The following is a 13,152-nucleotide window of genomic DNA, read 5'->3' on the forward strand; positions in this document are numbered from 1 at the left end:
CAGCAATGTGAGATTTCTCTTTAATATTCAGTTCACTGACAGCATATTAATAATTTAGTTATTGCTAATATCTAATAACTGATCAATCCAGTAAGGGATATAAAAGTGGAATTATGGCTCAGTACATCAACTGATGGAAAGATATTGCAGTGTTCACTCTCCCAATTATTGTGAATATCGATGTATATTTTGATTTGATTTGATTACATTTTTCTTCAACGTGAAGGCTTATTGTATTTCTGATCTCAGCAAAGGTTAAATATTTTAAAGCTAAAAATATTCAAATTTGTGACTTTTTTTGTAAACACGAGAAAAAAACGTACATGTGTTTGTTCTTCCCTTTATCAATCAGAGTACATTTTGAATTGTTGGAAGTTGTACATTTGTGGAAGGAAGGGGAGCTGCCTGCAGCTGAATAGTCAAAGTGAATAATTTTTGTTTTGGTGATTCCACCTGGTGCTAAGCATTCTAATTATCTTTTCATTATCAGAAAAATTGCTTTAAACATATTCAGCAGTTGTATTTTTCATGAATTTACAATAAGCGCCTGATATATCTATTTATTTTTCCTTCAATTGTCACGATAGTAATTTTTATGTAAGAGCTTATGCTCGAAACGTCGAATTCTCTATTCCTGAGATGCTGCCTAACCTGCTGTGCTTTGACCAGCAACACATTTGCAGCTGTGATCTCCAGCATCTGCAGACCTCATTTTTTACTCGAACATTTTTATGTAAGAGCCTATATACTTAGTACCATCATTATTGTGAATTACCATTTCATTCTCAGTCCATTGCATAGAAACAGTCAAATTAATTCCCAGCCCAATTATAGGAGTGAACACTGGTTAGTTTTCATTTGAGTAATCACAATTAATTATAATCCCACCCTTCCTTGGTGGGAACATAATGAAAGGAACCTGTGGAGCTCCAGTAGAGTGTCTCCCACGAGACCAGGAAGTGTGCGTTGAGTTCCCATCTTCAACAGAGATGCACCAAAACAGCTTCGAATGGTGATTAGAAAATATCTAAGCAGAGTTTGAATTGCTTTTCAATCCAATTTTGGATTTGCTCTGTCTGTTGTTCATTCCAATAATCACAGAATCTGCAATTTATTATCTTCAGGTCATTAATAAATGTATGTATCACATTTCATTGTCTCTAAATTTTAGATTTGAGGACACTGTAGGGTTTTTCAAATTTAAAATATCACAATACTACTTCCACTTATCTCACTTTGTGTATGACGGCTTCAATGCATTTTGCTAAGCAATTCTACTAAACATAAAGATTTTGTTGACTTTAAATAGTATCTTTAGCACTCGCTTATCAATCTATTCCTAAATCAAAGAATCATAGAGTCATAGAATCCCTACAGTGTTGAAACAGGCTACTTGTCTCAACAAGTCCACACCGACCCTCCGAAGAGTAACCCACCCAGACACATTCCCTTGTTCTATTACTCAACATTTCCCCTGACTAATGCACCTAACCTACACATCCATAAACACTATTGGCCATTTAGCATGGCCAACTCACCTAACCTGTAGACTTGTATACTATGGCATTGTTATTGAAATCAATGCTCACACAAAACACTATTCATAAAGCCAGACAATGGTCTCATGATCATTTAATTACTGTTCAGTGGAATAATCTGAGTAACTGTCTTATTGTTCCTGAGATCAATCACCACAGTAAGCATCTGATTATCATTCCCTCCAGTAAATACAATGAGTGTCTTCTGAAATTTCTGTTCTGTAATTACCCAAGATACGTATTGCTCACAGCAGTGTTTATTCTTCATTACGAGTGGCCAAGGATTCTAACAGCCATTGATCTTGATCTTATTGCTACAGAATGCAGTAACCACAGTAAACATTTCATTATAATTCTTGCCAATAAATACAAGAGCTATCCTCTTACTTTTCAGCCCAGCAATTACACATGATTGTCAATGCTACTATATTAATACATATTTGTTCAGGCCAATCCAAAGACAAAATGACCAATAATATCCCTTGCAAAATTCTTTGTAAATATCTGATTTTTGCTCAGGTGAAACATAACAATTATCTCAGCCTTTGAAATTCAGAGAGCTCCAATTATGTTTCCCTGCAATATTATTCTTCATTTCTATATATTACTCAGTCTAATATCAAGATGAGATATCTCATTATTCTCAAATTCACGAATATGATTTTTAAAATCCCTTTGTTGCTAATATATCTTATATATAATAATTGTGCAATCCAGTAAGGGGTATAAATGTGGAATTATGTTTCCGTACAATAAATACTGCAAGGACATTGCAATGTGCAATCTCTCAATCATTGTGAATATTGTATTTATTTTAAACTTGGAAACATTTTTGAATTGATTTGATTATAATGTACTTTGATGCTGACATTTACTGTATATCCAATCACAATATCAGTAGATTATAAGGAGGTATCATCGTTCATTCCAATAATCACAGTATCTGCTATATACTTTCTTCTGGTCACTAATAGCAAGATGTATCTAATTCCACTCAATCAATATTCCTCAGAAAATATTTGAGAATGTTGCAGTCATAAAGCTGAAATATACAAATCATGATACTCATTAATTTTCTCTTGTTCTGTCGATCTTAGTTAAAACAACACATAGAATTTTATGTTCCAGTGCTATAAATATGAGAAAAGATCAATTTATTCTTCAGTAAAATCAACAAATGTCACATGATATTATTTATCATTTTTTAAATTACTGGTCAATTTATGAATTGCGTGAGATTTGATTTTAGCTTTCCAGTCATTTATTTATATTAAATGTGACATTGAAATGGTGTGAAAATATCAGGTAGTGTTCATTTGAAAGTTGGATTTGCCAACTCTCACTTATCCCATTGATTGCATGATGGTTTCAGAACGTTTCACTCAGCAATCATAGTAAATATAAAAAACTGTCAGATTTTAAATCAGATCATTCGCATCCAATTATCAATCTGTTCCTAATTCAAGTAAATGTATCAATTTTATTGAAACCAATGTCCACGCTAAACAGTACACATAGAGCTACACAAAGACGTCCATTACCATCTGATTAATGTTCAGTAGAATAACCTGAGTAAGTACCTTATTGCTCCTGAAACCAATGATAACAGTAAGCATTTATTTACTATTCCATGCAACAAGTGCAATTGATATCTTCTATTTCAGTTCAGGAGTTACAGATGATTTATGTTGCTTAAAACAATGCTTCTACTTTATCACGGATATTGACTGTAATACAATCATGCACACAACAAACGTTTTGTCATTCTAAAAATCTTTAAGTTTACTTATTTTATATTTGTGTGCAAGAGATATTTCAAATTACAACAATTTTTGTTGTATAATTCAGCAAACTTAAACTTTGAATTTGGCAAAGTCTCCATTTTTGCAAAATGGAATTCGTTTTCAGTTTATATAACACAGTAAATGACTTTTTTTTCCAAATCACGCGTTCTACAAAATGATTATTGATTTCAGTTAATTGTAAGAAAAGAACTGCTTTGAACACGTTGATTATTTTTGTCTTTTCTATTCCAACATTATTCATCACTGTACAATAATGACACAATTATTATAATTCCTTGATGTGCCAAATGTCTGCATCATTTGTTCACTTTCATGCTCACTTTCATTATCTATTAACTTTCTTCCAAATTTTGACACAAATGTCTGAAATCTGATCATAATATTAATTACCTGAATTAAAATAACATGTCTCGATGAGGAAACCATTTTAATAGAAATTCATATTTCTTGTGTTACCTGTATTTGGTAAAGAAAAAAAAAGTTCTATAATCACTGAATGGCCCATTTGTACTTCAATTCATAAAGCTAGTTACTATATTGTATTCCACAATTTACCAATTTTAATAAATATTCAATCAACAAAACAGCAAAGTGTTTTTGAAATATTGAATCATTTTAATTGCTCATATAACAACATTATCAAGTCATTGTCATGATAATAATTGTGCAATTATTTAAGAAAGTCTTGAACAAGTAACGTGAGATTCACATTTTAATTTAACCAATTGTTTCTGAGTACCAACACTGCAATATGAAACTTTATTTTCAGGTCAAGTTTCCCATGATGGATCCAAGGACTTCCCATCCAACATTAATTATGAATGTCTGATGTTTGCTTATTTGAATGATCTCCATAATCACAGACTTTAAATTCACAGACCTGCAATTACTTTTCACTGCAATAATTCCTGTTTGTTTGCACATTCCTCAGTCACATAGCAAAACGAGATTTTTCACTATTTCTAAATTCATTGATCGAATTTTATAATTCAGTTGTTGCTCATACCTAATAATCATTCAATCCAGTGTTTGCTGTAAATGTGGAATTACAGCTCTTTACATAAATAACTGAATATATTGCAGTGTACAATCTCTCAATCATTGTTAAATATTAATTCTTATTTTACCCACAGAAACATAGTTGAATTCATTTAAAGATATTTCACTTCAATGCAAACATTTATTGTACTTCTAATCACAATAAGATTTAAGTATTTTTCATGCAACAAAATCATTTAAAATGTTTGCGTTTTGTTAAGTCAAATGAAAAAGAATTAACATCTCTGTATTGTTTCATTAAACAATGACAATGCATTTTGAATTTTTCGAAGTTGAGCATTTTTGCAAAGAAGGGATGTTGTCTTCAGCTGAATAATCGCATTGAATAACTAATTCACAGAATCTGCTGTTTATTCTCTTCGAGTTCCCAAGCAACCAAATTAACTAATTTTGCTGGTTCAAAATTCCTGGAAAGTATTTGATATTGTTGCAGTCTTAAAGATGAAGAAGTCATTCTGATTTCACTGATTTATTTTATTAGAAAGAGCTTAATTCAAACATTTCAGGCACATAAATTGCTATTCTGCAGTGTTAAAAAGATGAAAAGAAAATTAATTTCTTCATCAGTGAAATAAACAAATGTCACTTCCCATTATTCGTTAGTTATCTCATTCCCAAATTTGTAATTAAACAATGCAATTCACCTGAATATTGTTGTGCCCTTTGATCATATTAATTTTCTAATTATTGTTCATTCATGATTTGTTAGAGATTTTTATTTTTTGTTTTGCATGTCTCTTACTTATTTCACTTCTTGCATGGGGGCTGGGCATTGAGAACAGAGGATTAGTGGTTAGCACTTGCGTCTTACAGTGTTATGCACTTGGGTTTGATTCCATCCTCGGCCACATGTTTGTGTGGAGTTTGCATGTTCTGGTTTTCTCCCACAATCCAAAGATGCGCAGATTAGGTAAATTGGCCATGCTAAACTGCACGTTCTGTTCAGGGATGTGTAGATTAGGTGCATTAGTCAGGGGTAAATGTCCAGAAATTTGACTGCAGAATGGTGCTGAGTGGATTATTCTTTGGAACGTCAGTGTAGACCTGTTTCTACACAGTAGGGATTCCGTATAATTAGAATTGTGTTTCGCTAAACAAAACTGACATTTTTTAAAAAAGTTGCCTTTAAAACTTATCTTTAACAGTCAATTGTCAATCTTGTAAAATATCTCAATGTTACTGAAATCAATGTTCAAACAAAACACTGCACATGAAGCCACACAAAGATCTTCATGACCATCTAATTACTGTTCAGTGGAATAATCACAGTAAATATCTTATTGTTTCTGAGATTAATCACCACTATCACAGTAAGGATCTGGTTATCATTCCCTCCAATAAATGCATTTCGTTGTCCCTCTGGTATTTCAGTTCAGTAGTTATACACCACACTGGTTGTTCACCGCATGGTTATTCTTTATTATGAATGGCCAAGGGTTCTAACGGCAAGAGATGTTTTTCGATCTGATTTGTTGCATGTTCGCAAACAGGTTTTCTCTATAAATATTGCAAACAAATGTGTTAACTTGGTCTTGTTCAAGTGCTGATGCTAACCTTTTCAGTTCATATTCATTAAACTTATTTGGAGAAAGTGGGGAAAGCTGAAGCTGAAGATCAGAGCCAAGAGTGTGGCATTGGAAAAGGGCAGGCACGTCCAAAGAGCAGGAGGATCGACCTTTCGGGCATTAGACCGTCATCAGAAAAGATTCCTGATGAAGGGCTTATGCCCAAAACGTCGATTCTGCTTCTCCTCGAATGCTGCCTGACCTGCTGCGCTTTTCTGGCACCACGCTCTTGACATTAGAAAAATTTGACTGAATATTCAGAGATTATACTAAAAGTTGCCTCTGTCAATTTAATTTCCTTTGCTTTCTATTCACTAAAGTTTTCATGTTAATTGTTTCTCCTTTTCTTCTTAAATCGGATACAAATCTCAAAATACAGAACACATTAAAATTCACATGAACTATAAATCTGCATTCTCGACAAGAAAACCAATGGAAGGCGAGATAGAATTCTTGAACAGCCGACACATTTAAATGAAAAAGTAATGCCTTCCAAAAATGTTTGCCCATCTGTATCTCTCTTTCAATTCAATAATCCTGCAAATAGTTTATAATTGTTAATTGATCTCTCTGAATGAGTACCTAATCAATGTCAATGTAACCAGTTGAAACATTAACAACAGATTGATAACTGGGTGCTATAGATCTTATTTGAAGTCAACAAATGTTTGGAATTTACTCGAATTCCACCAGGAAGCATTCTTGAATCACAATACAAGAAATGAGATATGTGAGAGATGTGCAAACCTTATTTTTAAATGAACAAACTCCAATATTTTCAAAACATTTCAATCTATCGGTCAAAATGAACAGGTGAATGGAAAAGTAAAAACAAGTTTCTGACAATTCATAAACCGAACAATTACAAATTCACTTTGATAAAAGGACAGAGTAATATTTAGATTAATCACAACATTTAGTTACAAAGTAGGTAACCAGCTGACTGACATGTAATTGGTGGCAGCACTTGTTAGTTTACTGAAGAAGATATCAACTTTATTTCAAATTTATAGCACAAGAGAATAATGTTTAATGTGTTTCAATTGTTTGGTCTTGCCCCTTCATAACAAAAAAAGATCAATCTCATTACTTAGCCATCGTAATCTTTAATTCTGCAACAATTTCAAATATTCTCCAGGAACTTATAAGCAACAGAATTAGATACAGGTATCCCCACTATCCGAAAGTAGAGCGTTATTATGAAACCTCACATAAACTGAAAAGGGGCAAATCAAAGACGCATTAATTTAAATGCGAAACATCTCCCCTTTTTTCGTAAAAGTGAAAATCCTCTTCAGATTTCTTTCAGTTAGAGTAAACAGGGACAGATGTAAGTCTTTTGTAAAAGCAATGTGGCTAAAGTGAAGTTTCCAACAATATTTCTTGGTAACCTGACACAAATAAGTATCAGATTTTGTGATTATTGATATAATAGATAAAAGCAGATCTAATGTTGAATTGAAAAGCAGTTCAGTCTGTGCTTAGGTGCTCTCTAATCACCATTCAGAGCAGCTCTTGATATATTTCTGGTGAAGGTGTGATTTGAAACCTTCCCTCGGGTCTAGTAATAGAGACACTGCCACAGCTCCACAAGCTCCTTTCATAATGTTCCCACTCAGGACGGGCAGGACTGCAATATTATGTTTAATGTGGTTACACAAATGAAAACTAATCAGCTGTTTATTGTAATAATTCGAATGGGAATTAATTAGGTAGTTTCTGTGTGTAATGGACTGGAAATTAAACAATATTTAACAATAACAATACAATGGTGGTCTTAAATAAAGAGGAATCTCATGACAATTCTTTGAAGGACAAATTGATAAAACTGCATGATCATTGTACTTTGATTTAAAAATGCAATTTCCCTTCCTTTCAACAATGTACAACTTCCACAAATTCAAAATGAACAGTCATCGATAAAGAAAGGAACAAGCAGATGTTAATTCTATTATCTGTACATAAACGTGCGATGAATTTTAAGTAAGTTATATATATGTAAAAATGAAACTGTTGTTGTGCTTGGAAACACAATAAATGTTAGCATGAAGTGAAATATAATCAAATCAATTCAACTGTGTTTTCTCAGTTAAAATACAACTCAATATTCAAAGTAATCGAGTGATTGTACACTGCAATATCTTTACATTAATTCAGTGCTGAGATATAATTCCACATTAATACCCCTTATAGTGAAGCAAACTTGTGCCAGGAGTCAGAGGGGATGGGGAGGTCCTTAATGAGTACTTTGCTTCAGTATTCATGAGTGAGTGGGACCTTGTTCCTGTGAGGACAGCGTGAAACAGGCTGATATGGTCGAACAGTTTGATGTTAAGGCAGAGAATGTGCTGAAAACATTGAAACATCACAGGGATAGATGTCCGCTGGGCCAGAAAGGATATAACTTAGGTTGTTATGGGAAGGGAGGCAAGTGATTACTGTGTTTTGGCAATGATCTTTGCATCCTCACTGTCCACTGGAGTCATATCAGATGATTGGAGGGTGGCAAACATTATTCCCTTATTCAAGATAGGCAATTGAGATAATCCTGATAATCATCGATGAGTCAGTCTTACATCGGTTGTGGGCAAATTATTGGAGAGGAGTCTGAAAGACAGAATTTATGATTATTTGGAAAAGTATTGATTGATTAGAGATGGTCAGCATGGCTTTGTGAGCCGCAGGTTATGCCTCACAAACCTTACTGAATTATTTTGAGGATGTGACAAACACATTGGTGAGCACAGAGCAGTGGATGTGGAGTATATGGATTTTAGCAAGGTGTTTGATTAGGTTCCTCATGGTAGGCTCATTTAGAAAGTAATGAAGCATGGGATACAGGGAAACCTGCCTGATTAGAGAATAAATTAGATGGCCCAAAGAAGACAGGGTGAGATTACATGGATAGTTTTCAGCTTGGAGCACGGTGACCAGTAGTATTCTGAAGGGATTAGTTCTGGGACCTCTGCTTCTTGTGATTTTTATAAATGACTTGGATGAGGAAGTAGAAGGGTGGGTTAGGAAGTTTGACAATGACACGAGGGTTGGTGGAGTTGTCGATAGTGTGGAGGGCTTTTGTAGTTGCTAGAGGACATTGGCAGAGCTGGGCTGAGAAGTGGCAGATGGAGTACAACCTGGGAAAGTGTGAAGTTATTCATTTTGCAATTTCAAATTTGAGTGCATATTTTCGGATTAAATGCAGGATTCGTGACAATGTGGAGGAACAGAGGGATCGTGGGGTGCACGTCCATACATCCCTCATGGCTGACATCCAAGGTAATAGGTTTATTGAGACGGTGTATGCTGTGTTGGCTTTCATTCGCAGGAAAATTGAGTTTAAGAGCCATGAGGTTATGCTGCAGCTCTATGGATCCCTGGTGAGAATACACTTGGAATATTGTGTTCGGTTCTGATCACCTCATTATACATAGGATGAGGAAGCTTTAGAAAAGGTGCAGATGAGATTTACCAAGATGCTGCCTGGACTAGAAGGCATGTCTTATGAAAAAAACGTTGAGGGAGCTGGGGCTTTGGTCATTGAGGTGAAAGAAGGTGAGAGTTTACTTGATAGATTTTTATAAGATGATGAGAGACATAGATAGAATGGGTAATGAAAGAGTTTTCCCCACAAAGTGGCATAATTTTAAGGTGAATGGGGGAAGTTGTGGGGAGATGTCAGAGATAGTTTCTTCATAGATAGTGGTGGGTGAGTGGAATGCACTGCCAGTGGTGGTAGTAGATTCAGATCCATCAACGACTCTCAGCGACTCTTGGATAGGCATATGGATGATAGTAAATGAAGGGCGTGTTTGTTAGTTTGATCTTAGAGTAGGTTCATTCAACTCAGATACATATGCTTCCTTTATGGTTCTGTGGGTGCTCACTCACTCCTTCCCTTCAGTTTTACATCAATTTCACACTGAATGTGAGGGTGGGAATGAATTTGCAAATATATATACTCCAACCGAAACCCCTCACAGGTCAGGAACTGTTTTTGCTACTTTCATCACTCACAAGGAAGAGGAAAATAAAATGTTCAGTCACAAATCTTACAGGAACATAGTGGCTATAATCACCAGGAAAGGCTGAACAGCTCAAAACGCTTTTCTCAAGGAAAGAGGAGGCTCAAAGACAGCCTGATACAAGTAGGAAGCTTTGTGTCTGTGTTTTCAGAGATTTGAGATTGAAATCATTGGGTTGGAAGCATGTTTCATTGCCCCAGATCATCAAAGGTGCTATCTAAATGTGCATCTTGCTTACGATCTGTCTGAGTTAACAATGAGATGGACAGGTCAATGTCTGAGTGTCTTACCAAATCCTTGATTGAATCTGTCTCCCCCCCACAAACTCAGATGCCTCACCACTCACTGGGTCAGGGAGAAACTCTGCCGTTACAATGAGAACTGTCTTTGTTATCACCGCTCCTCGTGCTTCCGCCTAATCCCCACTTACCTTCATTAAATCCCAGCTGCCTCTAGTCCACCCACATGGACATGTTGAAGAGCTTGACCGGAGATTGGATTGAAACCGAGAGTTCATTCGACAGAATGAAAGAGGAAGAAGGAAATAAACGGTGATTGTGGATCCCAGGGGATACAGCCACTGAACATGAGCAGGTTTAGTTCAAACACAGGAGGTTTGTTCAGTCAGTAACAGTGTGTTAGACATGGAGGTGAAGTGAGCAGTGAGGGGAAATGTTACCACAAGCTGCCGGTGGACAACTTTCATTGGAACAGGAGGAGGCCATTCAGCCCCTCGACTTTGCTCTGCCACTCATGATGATAATAGCTGATGTGTGCCCTAACGTACAATTTTTGAAACCCTTTAATTTCATCAATAAACTCCTCTGCAACAGACAAGATGAGCATTGGAAAACTAAACATCTGCAAATGCTGGGAAATCAGAAATAAAAACAGAAATTGCTGGAAACATTCAGGAGGTCTGGCAGCATCTGTGGAGAGTGAACCTTTCAGGACCAGTGACCGGTCAGGTGACCAGCTGCAGCTGACCATTCTGCCGGATCTGGAACCCTCTCTGGAACAGGTTCTGGTGCGAGGGGAATGAGATTGTCAATAATAACTGAGAGAAACAGGAGGACGGGCTCAATCAGAATAAGGAATTCACTTACCCCTCCCAGTGGGACACTCACCGACACAGTCACACTGCGGAGAGGCCGCTCACCTGACCCACGTATGGGAAGGGATTTACTCGATCTTACAATCTGCTGAGGCACCAGAGATGGCACAGTGGGTTTAGACCCTTCACCTGCTCCATGTGTGAGAAAGGATTCATTCAAATCTCTCACCAGCGGAGACATCAGTGCATTCCCCCCATGGAGAGGCCATTCACCTGCTCAATCAGAGGATTCACTCAGTCCTCTGACCTGCTTAAACACCAGCGAGCTCACTCTGGGGAAAGGTCATTCACTTGTTCCCAGTGTGGGGGGAGATTCACTCAAATGCAGCACCTGCGGAGTCCCCAGTGAGCCCACACAGGGGGAGAGGCCATTCAGATGCTGTGTGAGAGAAATGATTCAGTGATTCATCCTGCCCCCCTGAGACCCCAGTGAGGCCACACAGGGGAGAGGCCATTCAGATGCTCAGTGTGGGAGAAGGGATGCTGTGATTCATCCTGCCCCCTGAGACCCCAGCGGGTTCACACTGGGTAGGAGCTGTTCACCCTCTGTGTGACAAGGGATTTGCTGCGTCTTCAACACGATTGAGAGACCGGTGAGTGCTCACAGGGAAGTGGTCATCCACCTGCTCCGTGTGGACTGCAGGACTCTGACTTTGATGTTACTGTCCATCAGAGTCAGGAGTGGACCTTGTACATGATGACACTGTTGGAGTATTGATGTTGTTGTTGTTAACCACATTAACTGGGCTGGAGTTGACTGAACTTACATTGCCACTTTCTAAACCTCAGGATGTCTCTCTGGGCAGGATGTCTCTACAAACAGCAATGGGACAATGAGCAGGGATCATCTGTTTTGATTTAAATTGTGATAATAGCACTCCTGCTTCACAGCACTAGGTACAAGGTTGGAGTCCAGCCTTGGTCAATGTGGATTTCCCACATTCTCCCCATGATAGTGTGGGTCCCCTCCAGGTGCTCTGGTTTCCTCCCACAGTCCAAAGATGTGCAGGTTAGGTGGATCAGTCGTGCTACCTTGTCCACAGTATCCAGGATTGTGCAGACTAGGTGGACCAGCCATGGGAAATGCTGTGTTACAGTGATAGAGTGCTCTGGGCGTGATGTTCTTCGGATGGTCGGTGGGGTTTGATGGGCCAATGCTCTCCTTCCACACTGTCGGGATTCTATTCTATGATTGAGGATAAAGGCTACACAGCCGGGTGTCCTTGGAGAAGGAGCATGTGGTGTGTATCAATGCTCTTGATGCCTTTAGATAGAGGTGGGTATCGCAGGGGATACAGTGCTTTATCTCCACCGCTGCCCCCACCCCCCAACTCTACTTTGATTTAGTCCCTTCTCACTCTGTCACTTGTAATGGTTTGCTTGGCCCGTAATGGGCTTTGTTTGGAAATATTCAATTGGTTACACAAATGGTTTACTGCGGGTGATTATATGTCTAGATTAGAGAGGTGCTGGAAAGTCACAGCAGGTCAGAAGGAAAATCAACATTGTGGCAAAAGCCCTTTTCCAGCACCACTCTAATCTAGGCTCTGGTTTCCAGCATCTGCAGTCCTCACTATTGCACTGCTGGTTATTATATGTTAACCAAAAGCAAAATGGCGTAATGATGATTTTGATGGTGGGAAGGTTGCTGTGATCACATTTCTGGGTCGGAGAAATGGGGAAAAAGAACGCTTCACAGCTCACAGAACGAGAACTGAAAAGCAGTTAAATCAAACCAAAGGTTCAGATAGGGAGGGAATATTTCCCTGGAGTTTGAGTAGATGGAAAGTGATGGTGTCCGGGAATAGACAGGATTTTCTATTACAGAGGTTGAAAGTTTTAAAACTGTTATATTCAGACAGTTTAATTTATTTTCTTTAATTTTATTTGCTGTGCAAGAAACTTTTACAATATTTTAAAACAAAAATTTACAAACCTTGTGTTACAGATAAATGTTAAATAAAATCCATCAAACCATCCCTCACTGAAACCTGATGTGGAAGTGCAATCTCCTGGAGAATCCCTGCCCACTCCTTCCTACCCGGGCTC

General features: G+C 37.5%; 1 long non-coding RNA gene across 1 annotated transcript in view; it reads left to right on the forward strand.

The window, feature by feature from the left end:
* The window catches only part of LOC132814069 (uncharacterized), a 57,731-nt gene that overhangs the window by 16,240 nt on the left and 28,339 nt on the right, over positions 1-13,152 (forward strand). The gene's annotated exons all lie outside the window — the stretch shown is intronic.

The sequence above is a fragment of the Hemiscyllium ocellatum genome, unplaced genomic scaffold (assembly GCF_020745735.1).
Source record: "Hemiscyllium ocellatum isolate sHemOce1 unplaced genomic scaffold, sHemOce1.pat.X.cur. scaffold_655_pat_ctg1, whole genome shotgun sequence".
Lineage (NCBI taxonomy): Eukaryota > Metazoa > Chordata > Chondrichthyes > Orectolobiformes > Hemiscylliidae > Hemiscyllium > Hemiscyllium ocellatum.